Raw genomic sequence first — 16698 nt, forward strand, 5'->3', positions numbered from 1 at the left:
TTTCATGGCAGGCTGTTTACAAACAAATACAGATGGAAGTGAAGTTAAGAACCAATGGGAGAAAACTGAGTTTTAAAAAAGGAATTTGAACTGTACAAATTCAGATCAGTTCAGAGAATATTCTGTTGTGTTTGTTTTTCAATCCAGCACTTTTAACAAACATATTGCTTAGTTTATTCTTTACTCTGGATCATCTCAGCATTATTTTAAAAAAAAAGCAAAAAAGGACTTTGGTCCACGTGTCAGAAAAAAAAAACAACAACCTATTCAGAATCATGCAAGTTAGCATAATACACTAATAGCACAAGAGCAAGTTAAAATGGGTACATTGAGGCCAGGTCATGGCTGAATTCCAGGCTGAGTGACCTGTGCCAGGTGGATATTTGTCCTCAGAAAAATGTCTGCAAAATTTCTCAGGACAAGTGAGACTGCAGGTCCTCCTGGAGGCTTCAGACAATAATGAATTATCTTGGATGTTTTATACACAATGTGACTAAAATAAACTGATATGCACTAGTTAAAAATTCTAAATTGTTTTGCCTCCAAAATATAGATCTTAGAAAGTATAACTTCAGAAAAGCATGCAATGGATGTCAAGAACAAGAACTTTGGACTCAGATTGCCTAGGTTGGCATTCAGCTCTGTCTTTTCCTCGCTGTGGAAACTTGGGGGATTTCTGAACCTCTCTGCTGTGCTGATCATTTGTACCCCACGAGGTTGTCATATACTGCATGTAGTAAAAGTGCCTGGCACATATCAGGCCTTAGTTATTATTGGTTATTGGTATGACTGCTTGCCTTCCATTTAAAACCAAAATATTTTACCCAGGTAATCAGAATGGGGGAAAAACACTTAGATTGATTTTGGCATAAAGGAAAAAGACCATGAGCCTCACCACCCCCTTAGTTGGACTCAGCTGCTCATTTCTGCCTGACTTTTAGCTTATCAGTAGACTTGTAAGATAGGAATGGAACTGCTGCTTTCCTCAACTGCCCTGATGGACCAGGCCCTAAATGCACGTGTTTCTTTAAACCACACATCACTCTGGTGTTAATCCATAAAATAGCATCCTGACATATCCTGGAGAATCAGCCTTGATCAATGATTTGGAGAAAATATCTAAATGGGCAAACTTGCCATGCAAATTATTGACATCAGCATGTGCCACTTAATCTTATTTATTTCCAACTTCCTACCTGTGTGAGTTAGTGTTCTCTGAGAAGCAGATGCCAAGTATGCCAAATTGGGATGAGCTGTGCAGGACCCTCATTGGAGAAAATGCCTGTGAGGAAATATCAGGAGGGAGTCAGACCAAGATGCAGGTCTAATTCCTATGGGTAAGGACAAGAAGCAGGGAGGTGCTGTAGGAAAAGTTTACAATGTAGTGCGGTTCAGAGAAAGTTTTAGCAAAGTCACTGGGGAGTCCTTGAGCTAATTGGTCCCTGAGTCACTAGTCATAGAGGTCTCATGTCTCCCGGGAAATGGCCAGCTTGATATTTTGGCTGTATGCCTCATTGGCTCTTAGCACCTGTGAGAAGCATGGCCTCTAAGCCGACACCTCAGTGGATTTCAGAATAAATCACCTGGGTCCATCTGTTAATTATGCTCCCTGCTGTGAGATACAGTCACTAAACACCTGATGCTGAAATCGCCTTCTCTACAGTATCTCCTCTCTGCCATGCTGGAATTACACCACCTTCTGTAATGGGCACTAGTTCAGAATCATCCCTTTTGCTTGATCTCAAATGATTTCTAGAACACCCCTTGTGATTTTGATGATATTACCACTAGAGGCCCAGTGCACAAAATTTTGCGCGTGTAGGGTCCCTAGGCCTAGCCTGCGATTAGGGCCATCTTCTGCCCGTTTGTCAGTCCCAGTCCCACCCTGCTGCGGACACCCACCCCGGTTCCCCGTTCGCCATCTGGCAATCTATTGGAGCCTGTGGGCTGTGGGAAGGGACTAAGAGGTGGTCAGTGCGACTGGTTGAGCAGTCGTTCTGGTTGTTATGTCCTTATGGTCGCTGGGCTTTTATTGTATAGGATAAACTCCAAAGACAGCTGTGATGTTTAAATTATTATTATTTTTTGTTTAGGGCTAATTATTAGCCAAACTCTACAGCTAGAGAATGTAAATAACAATTTCCAGAGCAAGCACACTCTCCAGTTGTTATTAATCTTTGCCAAGACGATAAACTCTGGTAGGGAATTACTTACATGAAACTTTATAGGACCTGCAAAGGCAGACCAGCATGTTAAGGCAGAATGTAGAAAACAGTCTGCATTAATATTATGCTTTGTTTATTGATGCTGCTTATGTCTGATTGAAACACCAATGAACATTCAGATATCCCAAAGTCTTTCCAAATCTATAAGCACTGTTCTTTCCCTTTAGTTTTATTTTTACTTTCATCATATTTACTAATTTAAACAAGGGTGAAAATGGTAAAGAATGATGGATGTAAACTCAGTTACAAAACTGACTTTACAGAAAGGAGCATTAAACTTTAAGTCAGTGACAATCATCAGTTTACCAAGCTTCTAAACATACATAAGCCAAACTTTTCTCATTATCATTTCAAAACATTTGGATGTGATGGAATTTTGTAGCAAATTGTAAATGATTTATGGAAAGAATGTGTAGTCAGTCTCTAGCAAAGGAAGAGAGAAATTCAAAGCCAATTACACAGTGCTTTGCAGTTAATTTTTTAAATTCCATTTGCCCAAATAAGGTAATGCATCACTTTTTTTTCTTCTCTAGTCCCTTAATTAGCTCAGGCTACCATAACAAAATACTGCAGATTGGGTGTCTTAACGCTACCCAGCTCAGGTGATTTCTTTGTGCTCATATGGTGTCTCTCTGTCTCAGGGTACTCATCCCATCACAAGGGCCCCACCCTGTAACCTCATCCAACTCTAGTTACCTCCCAAAGGCCCCATCTCCAAAGACCATCACATGAGAGGTTATGGCTACAGTATATGAATTGTGGTGGCGGGGACACAAACATTCAGTCCATAGCATTAGTCTCAGATCTCAATTTGGAAGGTAGCATAACTTCACAGCATGATCAAATGGCAATACCTCCCAGGCTGGAGGTGCACCCTTTTCCCTTTGCAGTTTCTTTGCAGATTCTCTCGTGGGTCCTTAAGGTTTTTTACAAAGACCAGTATGTCATTCCTTCATCATTTGTACTGAACGTTATCTGCTGTGAGATTGGGTTTTCAGGCATGCTCCTCCAAGTCATTTGCCACAACAGTGACCTCATGGTTAACTATTACTACCGGGGCCATCGTACCTAAATTGGGATCTTAGAGTTACTGATTAAACCATTACAACATAAAGCAATGGCCCACATGTAGCATAGCATCACTGTAGTCCCAGGGCCACTTTGCTGCCTCTGTAGTGCTGATGTGAGTCTCTGCTGATTCTCCCAGGACTCTGTGAGGGACCCAGGTGTCAAGTTTAATCAATGAAATCCTATAGCAAAACCTACTTGAGCCCCCAGTATTACAATTCTTTGTCATCCAGATCGTCTCTCACACACACACACACTCTCGGAGATGTTTTCCCAGATGCCTAGGATGATATCAGTAGGTACTTTCCACATGTAGCCCAAATTACCTTTGCTCCAATACTTAGATGTACAGAGTATTAAAGACAAATTCAGACTCTTCTTTCCTTATGACTTCATTGATCTCAAAGGCCTCATTGGCCTTTTATCTCTGTATTGTTTAGTCTAGTTTCTCGTGTTTAACTTTATAGATTTCAATACACATGAAATTCCAGAGAGAAAGGTCAGAATCTCTTTATAACATTGATCAGATGCCATGATAGCCAGAAGTTCCTAATGAAATGGGTATGTACTTTACATCAAGATAGATAGACAAACAGGCAGATAGGGGTCTTTACTCTGAAAATTTAATATAAGAAAAACATTATATCTTATGAAACAACAACTAACAATGACGGTGTCCCACTTTAGACCTTTATGCCTTAGGGAAATAGCCTTGATACTCTGAATTTCTTCACCCTCGACTCCCATGCTCATGCTACATTATGAAGTTGAAGAACAACAATAAAAATCATGACATTTCTAATATGCGACATTTCCATCAATTTGCTTTGCATACCTCCATCTCAGGGTGAAATGCAGCAAATCTCTAAGGAAGTGGTTCTCAACCTGTGGGTCTCGACCCCTTTGGCGGTCGAACGACCCTTTCACAGGGGTCGCCTACAACCATCCTGCATATCAGATATTTACATTACGATTCATAACAGCAGCAACATTACAGTTATGAAGTAGCAACGAAAATAATTTTATGATTGGGTCACAACATGAGGAACTGTATTTAAAGGGCCAGAAGGTGGAGAACCACCGCCTAAGGCTTATAGTCAGTAGGTCTGACTTGGAAAGATGACTTTGGTTAAACTCTTGGCTTGCAGTGCCTTTCCCTAGTGTTTTTAGAAGTGCTGCATCCCTGCTCCGAGCCCAGGCACTGAAGCTCCTTTATGACCCACAGCTCAGCAAGGAGCCGGGAGGTATGGAGCTGAGAGCAAACCGTGGTCTGTTGATGATGGGGGCCGGGCATCCTGCTGCAGGAGGCCACTGCGCCTTTGTCCCTGCACCCGGCACTGGTAGCCAGCAAGACGGGTCTGGTTGGAGAACTGCCCTTCATGACTTATGGCTTAAAATAAAATCTGGCAAGTCCCACCAGGCTCTGATGTTGCATTTCCACCTCCGGTTTCATTTCCACCTCCCCAACCATTGGCATTTCTTTAACATCAATCAGGAGGTTACTGTGAACTTTCCCTGTTTGAACTCAGCCAATGCTGAATTTATTTTTTAGATAATCTAATTTTTATCATAGAAAAGTGAGCTCTGAAATCAAAGCTTGGTTACAGCAAGGCTCTTGGGAATCTGAAATCTCCGGCATATTGGTTTATTTCCAAGTAGAAAGGAAAATTCAGGCCTTTAAGGAGAGAGAGAATGCGCGGACACTTGGAATTCAACAACATCAGGCGCAGCAGCGATATTCACAATAGTAAACCTGTCAATAACGGCGGGAAGTTTAACTGCTTATTACTCTCATAAATGGTTGCTAGTCTGTCACTCTTGCCATCTGTCTGTCTCTGACTATCTCTCTGTCATGCCACGCCAGGAGCTGATTTCATAGTTAACATGTTGGTCTCATTTCCTAAACCTTTGGTTCCTCTAGTTCCTCCCTTTTTTCGAGAGCACCTAGCATGCCCTTGGACATGGAGGGTTTTCCATTAATATTTGACATTAATTTTTTTTAAAAGGTTTTTTTTTGAAAAACCTACCTTCAAACTGCTTCATGTAGAATTGCTAGTCCAGCCTGTTCAGCATTTACCGGGGATGATGTGCTGGCTGGTTCTGTGCCTCCCACCCCAGGGAAGGGCCTATTCCCTCATGAGAGTGGTGTAGGCCTGGATGGCTCCCTTTTGTTCACAACAGGAAGAAGTGTATTGCTTGCTGTGGTGTAATTGGGGATCTGATGGGGCTCTCGCTGTCTTAGGAAGAAGGCATATCGCATGGGCAAACAGGGAGACTTCAGAGACTCTTAGCCTGAATGTGAATCCTCTTCGATTTCTAGTTGTAATACTGTGAACATCTAACACTCTTGAATCTTAGCTTCTTATCTTCAAAATGGAGAAAATATGTCTTCTTTTCTCTGGGTTAACATGTCTATGATCTGATCATAAAATATCCATATGTAAGGTATTATTACTATCTTCTCTGTAACAAATGTTATCAGTGGTGAGGCACTTGGAATCTTCCATCAGACCCAAAGCAGAAAACTAGGTGTACATTATATAAGAATTGAATCATTTTGTAGAAAATTCTAAAATAAAAGCAAATCCCTCTATTAACAGTTGGCATTGGGTTACATATTGAGATTCAGGTGTAGTAAATGAGGCAGTATGTGAGACCCATGTCTAAACTACCTGATTCTAGCTAGGAATACCAATGACGTAAAAGAAAAATCCTACCAGCCAAACCACAACTGCTTACCGCAGGATAACATGTCTTATAAGTCAGAATATAAAAGCTCACACTTCACCTTTACATGTAGAGAAGCAAGAGCGGCTATGGGGACGACTCCAAGAACCATTCTCTCAGAAGCATTCAGCAACCCCTTATAATCATGGCTCCCTAACACCTTAAGAAAGTGACAGGTCCTGATATGAAGATGCAACAGCCCCTGAGCGGCCCCAGGCGTGCTGATGCCCAGGGCCATCCTTCCCTTCTCCAGGGTCAGGCTTGCAGCCACAGCTGCTCTTGTTGCTGCAATCAATCTTTCTCGGGCCCTCCCTTCCCTCCACTCCTTGCCTTCAGTAACAAAGTTCACCTTGTCCCTCACCACATACATTTTCTTCAGGAAGAAAAGTCTAGGGGAATTAGCCTTGGTAGAGAAACATTCTCTGCATTTGCAAGTTGACCTAATTAGTAGAATATAATATTAAGATGTGCAGGCCATGTGAAATAGCTTAGTTGTGTTAACAAAGGGTAATACCATAAACTGTTTAGTCATAATGAGTCTTAGCTTTTTCGTTTAAACACTGTATAATTTGGGGGTTGGGGATATTCTACTTAAAATGTCAGTGGAACTGCATGAACTCCCCAGGACTAGAAACCTAAAAGTAAGCACTGGCTCCACAGCTTTGTTGGAAGGCATCTTACTGCTAATTAAACAAACTGCTCAAATGCTTCTTTCTTTGATAAGGAAAACATTCTTCATAAACAAATTCCCTCTGGAAGTCAAAATGTACCTCCAACAAACAAATCAATAAAGCATCTAAGAATCTAGGCTTGTGATTAGCTCTCTCTCCTGCTGTGGCCTTCCTGAGCAGTGAAGTTTAGGAGAGCTTTGTTCTTGCCCCAAATTGTATTTTTCTAGGAATGGCCCAGCCTTTCCCACAGAAGATTCCAAGGCTGTAGCTGTCCCTAGGATTTCTCCATAGCACTTGGGTCCAGGCATACATTCATTCTAGCTCTTCATTTTTTTATTCAGGCATCCTTAAAGTATTTATTAAGTTCTTGCCAAATGAGTGTGTGAACAAGTAACATATATTTGTATTCTTAAAGTTAAGACCTTTGTCAAGATAGCAATCCACCATCTATCTGTTTTGCTCACCTTTGGATCTCCAGAAAATACATTTGATTTTTGCACATAGTGAGCCTTCAATGTTTATCAAATGAATGAATGAGCCATCATACTAGAAAATGGCATGTGAATTATCTTAACAGAAAAAAACAACACTCTAGCTCTTGTGATCCTTGACTGCCTTATCATGAACCATGGATGACACTTTGGGTAAACTTTCTTTATTTAATACCCCCAACCAAATCTAGGAAATTTTACAACTTTTTATTTTATGTAATATTTCTAAGATAGATTTATAAAAACAGATTACATAAACTAAAACATGCAAGAAGCAACACATATGACCAGCATAAGAATATTAAGAATCTTAATACACAACATTCTCTTAAATGCAATTTTATTGCTCATCATCTCTGTAAAATTATGGAACTCAGGACATTTTTTTTCCTCTGGCATGTCCACTGATAAGCTTTGCTCCATCCATTGCTTCTTGAATACATGCTTGGCTTATGCTCTGCTTACTGGACTCCTTCTAGTGGACTGGGCACAACTTTAGTATTGGAAGAACCTGGAAGAGTCCATATCTCTGTTACTTCTCTATTGCTATGTGTGTGTGTGTGAATGTGTGTGTGTGTGTCTTTGTGTCTTTTATCCAAGCTCACTATCTGATATCCAGGCACAGAATTAAATCCAAACACACCCTAGAGGCACTTTTTATAAGTCTTGTTGATTCCAGGTTACATTAAATTCTGAAAACAAGAAGGGTTTCTTAAGTGCACAGATAGGGATCATTGTACTATAGGAAAAAATGTTCACGAGTAAACTGAGAGGAACAAACACACAACACATTTATTGAAAGGTGAGTAGCACAGTTCGGTTTAGGGCTTGGGTTTTTGGTGAAGGAAGAATTAGTGTCTGAAAGTATAGGTCTGGGCAAACAAGTCTTCCTCTCTCACCTAATTATAGAGAGGCCATCCTATATCAAGGTTTCATTAAATTCTTCTTAGAGATCCTTCCTTGACTACATAATGGAAGCACCTCTTATGTCATTATATAGCATTATCCTATATTATTGCCTTTATAGCACTAACAATATTTCATGTTTCTTCATGTTTGCCATCTGTTTATACCACAACATATACACTCTTCCCAGTCACCCCTCCTCACTGTTCTACTGTTCTATCCTCAGCACCTAGAATAGTGTCCAAACAAGACGAACTTATGGTGACCAAACAAATAGTACAGGACTTGAATGCCAGAATTTGTCAGCATTCTGACCAAAGCAGTCTATTGACTAAAGGGGTCTATTGAAATTTCTTCAGCAATGAGAGGGCACATGTCCAGAATTGTGCCTCAGAGAAATTACATTGGCAACATGCAGTACTAATTAGCAAAGAGAGGATCATGGTGCAGAGAGGTCAGTAAGGACATTAGATTTTTCCCCTGAATGATGTGACTACTATTGCTGTACAGTATGTTTTCTTGTGCAATATAGTAGCTGTTTAGACTAGATACATTTTTAAGGTAAAGAAAATCTATTCTTTAAAACCTGTTAAAGACCATTCATTATATATATTCCCAAAGCAGGTATGAGTTGTGTGTGTGTGTGTGTGTGTGTGTGTGTGTGTGTGTGTGTTTAGAATGTCTTATTTGGTTGCTTACGGCTATCAACACATCTCTATAAAAATGAAGACTACTATTAACCAAAGTACCTAAGACACACTTTAACCCAGACAATATAAAGAGTCTTAGAATTCAGAATTTGCTGTGATTATTGTAGTACAAAAATAGTGAATGATATTTAAAAGCTCTCTGTCTTGAGATAGTATGTCCTTGTATTCCAGAAACTTAATGGGGGATAATAATAATGATTATGATAATGATAACCTCATCAAAATCACACAAGTATGTTTAAAAAGCCTAAAATGAGTTTCCTGTGGAGGTGATATAAAGTGTGTTTTGAGGCCAAGTTGAGAATGGGATTTATACATACTCCAATTAACTTCACACAGAGGGAATAAAACACAACAAACAAACACAACTGTTACATGATTTCATGCCTTATTCTCAACCCTTTTAGCAACCACAACAGATCAATGTTATAGTTATTGAGCACCTAATGGGTTGATGATTGACAACTATTTTCAAGTATATGTCACTGCCCAAATAGGAAATTGGATAAAGTATGGATGAGTTAGTGCAAACACCACAACTACCGGCAAATGTCTGAAATAAAGTCATTAAAGGCAAAATCATCTTTCTAGATATTCAAGAGCTAGATATTGTTTACTTCTCTTGATCTCTTAAGGACTTCTTTATATTAGATTTTAATAAGTTTTAAGGAAAAATTAATTTATTCTTATAGTCTTTTTTAAAAAAATTAGTTTTATTGTTGAATGTATTACACATGTTCCCTTGTTTTCCCCATTGACCTTTTCTAGCCCATACCCTCGTGCCTTCCCCTGGTCCCAGGCCTTCAACACACTATTGTCTGTGTCCATGGGTTATGCATATATACCTATAAGTCCTTTGGTTAATCTCTCCCCACCCACCCCCTACCTCTGCCTTCCCTGTGATTTTCAACAGTCTGTCCCATGTTTCTGTTTCTCTAGATCTATTTTGTTGATCAGTTTATTGTGCTCTTTAGATTCCACATATGAGTGAGATCATGTGATACTTGTCTATCTCTGACTGGCTTATTTCGCTTAGCATAATACTCTGCAAGTCCCTCCATGCTCTCTCAAAGGGTAAGAGATCTTCCTCTTTTTTACTTTCTGTATAATATCTCATGTGTAAAGGTATCACAGCTTTTTTTATCCATTTATCTACTGATGGGCACTTTTAAAAAATAAATTAAGAAGATAAAATTTGAGTTTAAAAATGACACACCTGAGAGATGTTTTTGTTATAAAATACAAAAGTTAAAGAAACATCAATAAAATTTAAAGAAACTATGAAATTGATTTGAGTTTTACAACCTTGAGTGGTTGCTCTTAAATAAGCCTTTCTCTTTCTTATCAATTACCTTGAACAGAGCTCTTTATGAGATAATGTGCCATTTACTGAAATGCTATGTTGATGTTCCACTCTGTTAGTGAATATCTTCCAATAAGCTTAGGCCAATTATAGGGTACAAATGTAGCTTACTTTTTTTTTTCTTCCTGCCAACACAAAGGGTAAATGTCTGAGAAACCTTTGCTTAGGTGGATTGAGTTTTCTTCTTTTTCCAAATGAGACTGTACACCAATATTTCTTAGGATGCTCCCAATTCTTGGAGAAGGCTTTTGTAGCTCATGACATTCATCCTGACAACCTCTTTGGGCTACAGCTGAGCAAGTGATAGATTAGTTAAGAGGATGTTTGCAGGAGATAGCAACTCTTCTATAAGTGGCACATTGGATAGTAACAAAGGGATTCCCCAGCAGAAATTGTTGGTTTTCCTTTAGCTTCCAAATTTAATTTAGAAGTAGTAGCTAGCTGACAGATTGATTTTTTAGTTATAGATTGTCATGCACTACAATACTTAATCATATAAGATTTTGTTGCTTTTAACATCTCTTGGGTTAGCGTCTTTCTGACCAGGGCATTTTGTAGTATTCAGATTAGATTTTTACATGGTGGTATCATGCAGCCCGTTGAATACCAGATTTCTGTTTCCTACTTGAATACTTCAACATCTTGAAATAGTTCACTTTTTATGAATCCTATCTGAGATGAAACAGGAGAAATAACAAATAAAAAAAGTCACTGCAGTTATGTGCCACATAACGACATTTAAATCAATGGACTACTTATAGATCGGTGGTCTCATAAAGTTGGAATGGACTTCTGAGCTGAAAGTAGATGAAAAACTACCCAGGAGCTCTGAGAGATGGGGGACTGGTGGTGGGATGTGATTCCTAGAGTAGGAAAGAGAGAAGTTGTGTGAAGAAAAGTGAAAATATATGGAACACTGAGAACAGGGAGTAAACCTAGGGAAGATATGGAATGTGATGATCTTAACTAAGGAATTCCCAGAACCAACTCCAGTGAAAACTATAGACTGCCTCCTGAAATCTTTGGCGATGCTCTGATGATTTTGGAGTTCCTGAATGCATTTGGGGAACTTTTTGATCTTCAAGATGAATGTCCTGAGGGAGTGACCCAGAAGTGTTAGAGGAAGATCTTGTAGGAAGTGGCAGTGAAGGCCGACTATGTGAATTGCTTTCTTTCTTCCTGGCTGCCATCTTCCAGGCAGTAACTGAAGAAGAAGAGGTAGTAACCAAAGAGAACATAATTTATGCTGATACCAAAGGTTTACTAGTCTTTAGATGAAGATGCTGACCCCACAAAGCCTGCACTGTCTGCAGTTGCCTCTTTGGCAGCTGCATGGTCACAGTTGCACTAGGGCTGCAGTTTGAAAAGGTTGGATCTTGGTAGCCGCACTTTCTGAAATCCTCAGACTGCATATCTGAGCTTGAGGTTGCTGATGTAACATCAGCAAATGCAAAGTAAAGATATCAAAACCGAGGCGGATTTGGTGCTACAGATGATGCCTGTGTGGAGCTTCCTTAAAGCAATCCCAGTCTAGCGAAGAAGCTGTCAAGTACTTCAGTGTATGATTTGACACCAGGAGAACAAATGAAGACACTTTATGCTCCCTGTGGGAAACTACAGTCCCTAGTTCCTACTAGGAATTTTATTGAAGATTATGTTGACATATTATGACAGGCAAAGCAGGAATTCCAGGAGTTAAAAGCAGAGTAACTAAAAAGAGAAGGGAGAAGCAGCTGCTAGAATTCATAAAAGAGCAAGAACAAAAAAAAATGAAAGAGAAACAAGAAAAGCTGGGGGAAGATGAGCAAAGAAATTCAGCTGAAACTTTTTCTCTTGGGAAGGAAGAAAGGGAAGATTTTGATTCTAACACTGAGAGCAAAGAAATGGAGCAAAAGGAACTAGATCAAGATACGGCCATTAAAGAGGAGATGACCCAGGATCCCATAAAAGAAGCAGAAGGAGGAAAGGGGACAAAATGGATTTAAAGAGTTTATAAGGCAAGAAGAGATCAACTGTTTAACAAGAGAGCCTATCACTTCTGATGAGGAAGAAGCTTTAAACAAGAACACTAACAAAAAGAGAAAGGGCTTTTAGAAAAACCCAAAGTGCCACAGCATGCACCAATATCTTTCCAAACTTGGGCCGTGACCACATATTGGTGATATTGGATTTTCCCTTCTGTTCCTGGATTTTTTATTGAAAAGGATTATTCTAGTTTCACTGAAGACATGTGTTTGCCTAGACCAGGGGTGGGCAACCTTTTTGTGAGTGCGTGCCAAAACCAGCAAAATCTCTGACTCAAAATTCTTCTGCGTGCTAACCCTAATTTTTTGAGAACATGTTATGCCTACTTGATATCTCTTAAGGTGTGCGTGTGTGAAGAACCTTGAAAAAATAATAAAATTCATTCGAGCGACAAAAACACAGTATATGATGATGAAAAATACGTTTATTTGTATACATGTACACTGATAGTCCAATAGAAAACTTTATGACTCCTTTTGATATTATCAGTGGGACTTTTGCTGTTGCATCACTGATGACAGAGATTTTACATCAGGTTTATATTTCATTGTCTATGGTCTTTAAGATAAGTTGTTATGTAAAATTATTTATTTATCTAAGATGCACCTACACTGAAATTATCTGAAAAATAAAGAAGTCGATATTAAGAAAAAAATTGTAAATGGAAGATTATAAGAGAGGGTTTTGCGTGCCAGCAAAAGTTACTGGCGGGCCATGTTTGGCACGCGTGCCATGGGTTGCCCACCCCGGCCTAGACCTTCATCACAATAATGCACATTCTCAAAATGCTCAGGCATCCACTAAAACTGGAGACTCTTTGGTATTTGCATCTACCTCTAACATTGACCAAGGTTCATGTGATGATTCTGTGCAGCTACCAAAACCAGTTCATAAGCCAAATCAGTGGTGCTTTTACACTTGTGAATAGCTAGAGCAGCTTATCAAAGCTCTTAATTCTAGAGGACATAGAGAAAATCCTTGAAAAAAAAACAAAAAACTTTGCTACAAAGAAGAACAGAATATATGCACAGCTAGCCCATTTTTCTGAAGAGAAATTTCACTTTTCACATAAATCTCAAATTGGTAACAAACCTACATGTGCTCAGAGAAGAGCTTTCAATGCATGTGATCCACCTCAGATGTCTGCAAAGAGGCAGCTTGAATTGAGACTGAGATATTTTTTTTTAATGTACTGAACACAGAATCTACCAAGGAACATTAGGAGTGATAAACATTGCAGATCGACACGTATAAGTTCAGCATTAGCAAATGGATGATATGAGCTGTGAAGTAAAGAAAACAAGGAAATGGGCTAATTAAAACTGAATGAAATTAGAAGAGATAGAAATTGATGAGCAAGCAAAGGCCATATTAAATGACATACTTTTTGGCATGAAAACAGAAATTTCAAGTACTGTCTCAACTAATGCAAGTACATTGCAATCAGTGAGCAAAAATAGTTTGTCATCTGGCAATGACAATCTTTCAGATAGCAGGGCAATGAGTGGCATTTTCTCAAAGCTCCACTAGATGCCAGTGGGCGTTCTTATAAAACAGTCCTGGACCATTGGAGAGAGTTTCTTCTTTCTTCTGCTAGTCTATCCCAAGTCTTTTTTCATCTATCCACCTTGGATCATAGTTGACATGGTCTAAATCTATACTGCATGCTCATTATAAGATGTCCAAAAGAAGAGTGATGCAGAAAACATGGGACTTTGTGATGGCTGTGATCTGGGTCATCATTCCTACTGTGTTCAACGAAAGCTCAAAATTGTGCCTGAAGGAAATTGGTTTTGTCCATAGTATTGGCCAAAGATAAGTTCTAGAAGACTCTCCTCTATACAGAGACAATCCTTGGAAAGTGATAAAGAGATGGAAGACAGTATGGAATGTGAGGATGATGAAGCTGATGATGATGAAGAGATTAAAATGAGGAGAGAGAGTGTGAGATAGAACAAGATGAAGATGACTCTCAAGAAGAGAAGTAAGTCAGTCCACTAAAACAAGGAAGATAACAAATTTAGATTGACAATTAAAATAAGAAGTAAACTTAACTCTTCTTTTTCATGTCCAACAAGATCCTAGAAAATATACTTCAAGGAGTGAGCGGAGTATACCCAAAACAGATGTCTCTTCTAAAACTACTGGTAGAAGCATAAGAAAGATCAAATTTGCTCCTAAATATTAAGAATTGTTAGTCATTCTACTTGCCAGAGTCATGGCCCATTGAAAATAGATATATGTGTGGAACTACTTAGTCTTTGTAGAAAATGTAGAGGTAGGAAAAGTGCTAATACACCAGAAAATAGTCCCAACTTATCTATCTTCAGAGCCATTGCCACAAAGTCAAGTGATCAATCAAGATCTCTAAATGTTTCTTCAAAACTTTCTCTCCAAGGTAGTGAATCCAAGAGAAAAGGCAGAAAAAACGATCTACAGAATCACCTTCTATGACACTGAACCAAAGAAGTGCAGGCCGACAGGGTGGAGTTTATAAATTTCCTGCTATTGAACAACTTGTAGAATTTGGTATGGCATGATGATAGCTGGCTTTTTTTCAAACTCATTTCTAAAATTCAAGACCCGTACTATTATGACATCATCAAAAAACCCATTGCCTTGAATATAATTTGTGAAAAAGTGAACAAATATGAATATAAATTAGCATCTGAGGATATGGAGTTAATATTTTCGAACTGCTTTGAGTACCACCCTCATAACACAAGTGACGCAAAAGCTGGAATGAGGCTTCAAGCATTTTCATAATTCAGGTTTAAAAACTTGGACTTCATGTCACACCTGGGAGTGTGGATCAAGTTAGCTCACCGCTGGCTGCAAAAATTTGAGGAAAACAAATTGTTCATGCAAATGGAACATTAACTCATGCTATAAAGCAGACAGACATATGTGCGTACAGCAATAACAACTGATTGACAACTTTGAAGTGTGCCCTGCACTATATTCTCATTTTTAATATGAAGCTTTCAGGAGAATGTAGAAACGATTGCCTATGCTACAGTTTTGTTCAGTATCTAATAAGTTTGATAGATATATTGGATACAGTACAGGTTTCTAGAGGATTTTGTACATTTTGAGATCATTCATGTGTCTCAATATCTTGGAAAATATTTTTTCTTCTATGATTTATTTTGTCATTGATGATTTTTCTTAGTGTGGTATTAGGGAGATTAATCTGCACAGATAAATCTTTTATAGCACAGTTTAAAAAGAAAGTATATGTCTAAGAAGTTTTTAATGAGCCATTCTTTCAACACTACTATACACATGAATGAATCCAATTTTATAGCCTTGAAGTGCTTTGCCAGTGCTTGCTGAGATATTAAGTCTGAGTTTATTAACTAGGTATTTATTTAGCATTAGAAGTAATTGGTGATTCCACTTTGTATTTATAAAATTTGTACCTGGAAAATGTTCTTTAATTTTTTTAACGTTTTACTGTATTTCTGTTTTACTTCTCTTAACTCCCTTAGTGATCAGTCAATAAAAAGGTAATACCCTCCCTTTTCCATGACAGCTCTTCTAGTTTTACAGAACTATATTATAAGTAATACATTACAAGAAAAAAGATTACAATGGAGCTGAAAAGTTTCATCCCCTAGTAATGTCTTAGCCATCGTCAAGTCATAATGCAACAAATTACGTTTATGGGGATGCTGGTGTAAGCACATCTCCTGCACTGCCAATCACATAAAAGTGCAGCTCATATAATTACAGTAGGCGGCTATACCATCGGGGTTTATGTGAGTGCACTCTATGATGTTCGCACAATGACAGAACTTCCTTATGACACATTTCTCAGCATGGATCCCCATCATTAAGTGGTGCGTGACGGTACATTTAAATTCTTAGTTAGAGCTTAACATTTTTATTGGGATGTGATCCCCAATAGGTTAATATTTCCATTTCCATAAATATAAACCAGAACGGCAAGGATAGGGACACAGTTATGAAACTGCTACAGCTGCTGCCTCACATTACTGGTCCACTTTCTTGTTCATTTGCGTACATACTAACTCAGTGTTCCTGTCAGCAATGGATAGTTTGATACTTAATTATTTAATACAGTTTCACATTTGAGTGTAAATTAACAAACCTGCCAATTTCAAAAAATAACTTTGAGAAGACTCTTAAATAAAATTTAGTGTCTGTGGCTAAGACTTCAGTCAACTCTCCCTCCCCATTGCTGGAGTGACAGCAGAATTAATCCAGAGCCCAGGGGTATTCCGGTGTCGTGTGGATTTGACTTGAAGAAGCTTGTGTTCCCTGAAGCAGATTTACTTTTGCGTTCGGCTTGGTTGAAGCTAACATTCAGTGTGTTGGTTTCCTTAGAGAGTGGAAGCTGAACCACGCTGGGTGTCTGGGCAGATGAGCCTGTCATTGGTATATCTTTGGCTTACTGCCCACAGATGGGTTGTATTTGTTCATAAATGAGAGCAAACTATACAGTGTGGCTGCTCTAAATACATTTTAAAGCACCTTTAAATGACATTG

General features: G+C 38.7%; 1 pseudogene; it reads left to right on the forward strand.

The window, feature by feature from the left end:
• The first annotated feature begins 8952 nt into the window (after positions 1–8952).
• On the forward strand, positions 8953–15032 carry LOC102757977 (annotated as a pseudogene).
• Positions 15033–16698: the final 1666 nt, after the last annotated feature.

The sequence above is a fragment of the Myotis davidii genome, unplaced genomic scaffold (genome assembly GCF_000327345.1).
Source record: "Myotis davidii unplaced genomic scaffold, ASM32734v1 scaffold187, whole genome shotgun sequence".
Lineage (NCBI taxonomy): Eukaryota > Metazoa > Chordata > Mammalia > Chiroptera > Vespertilionidae > Myotis > Myotis davidii.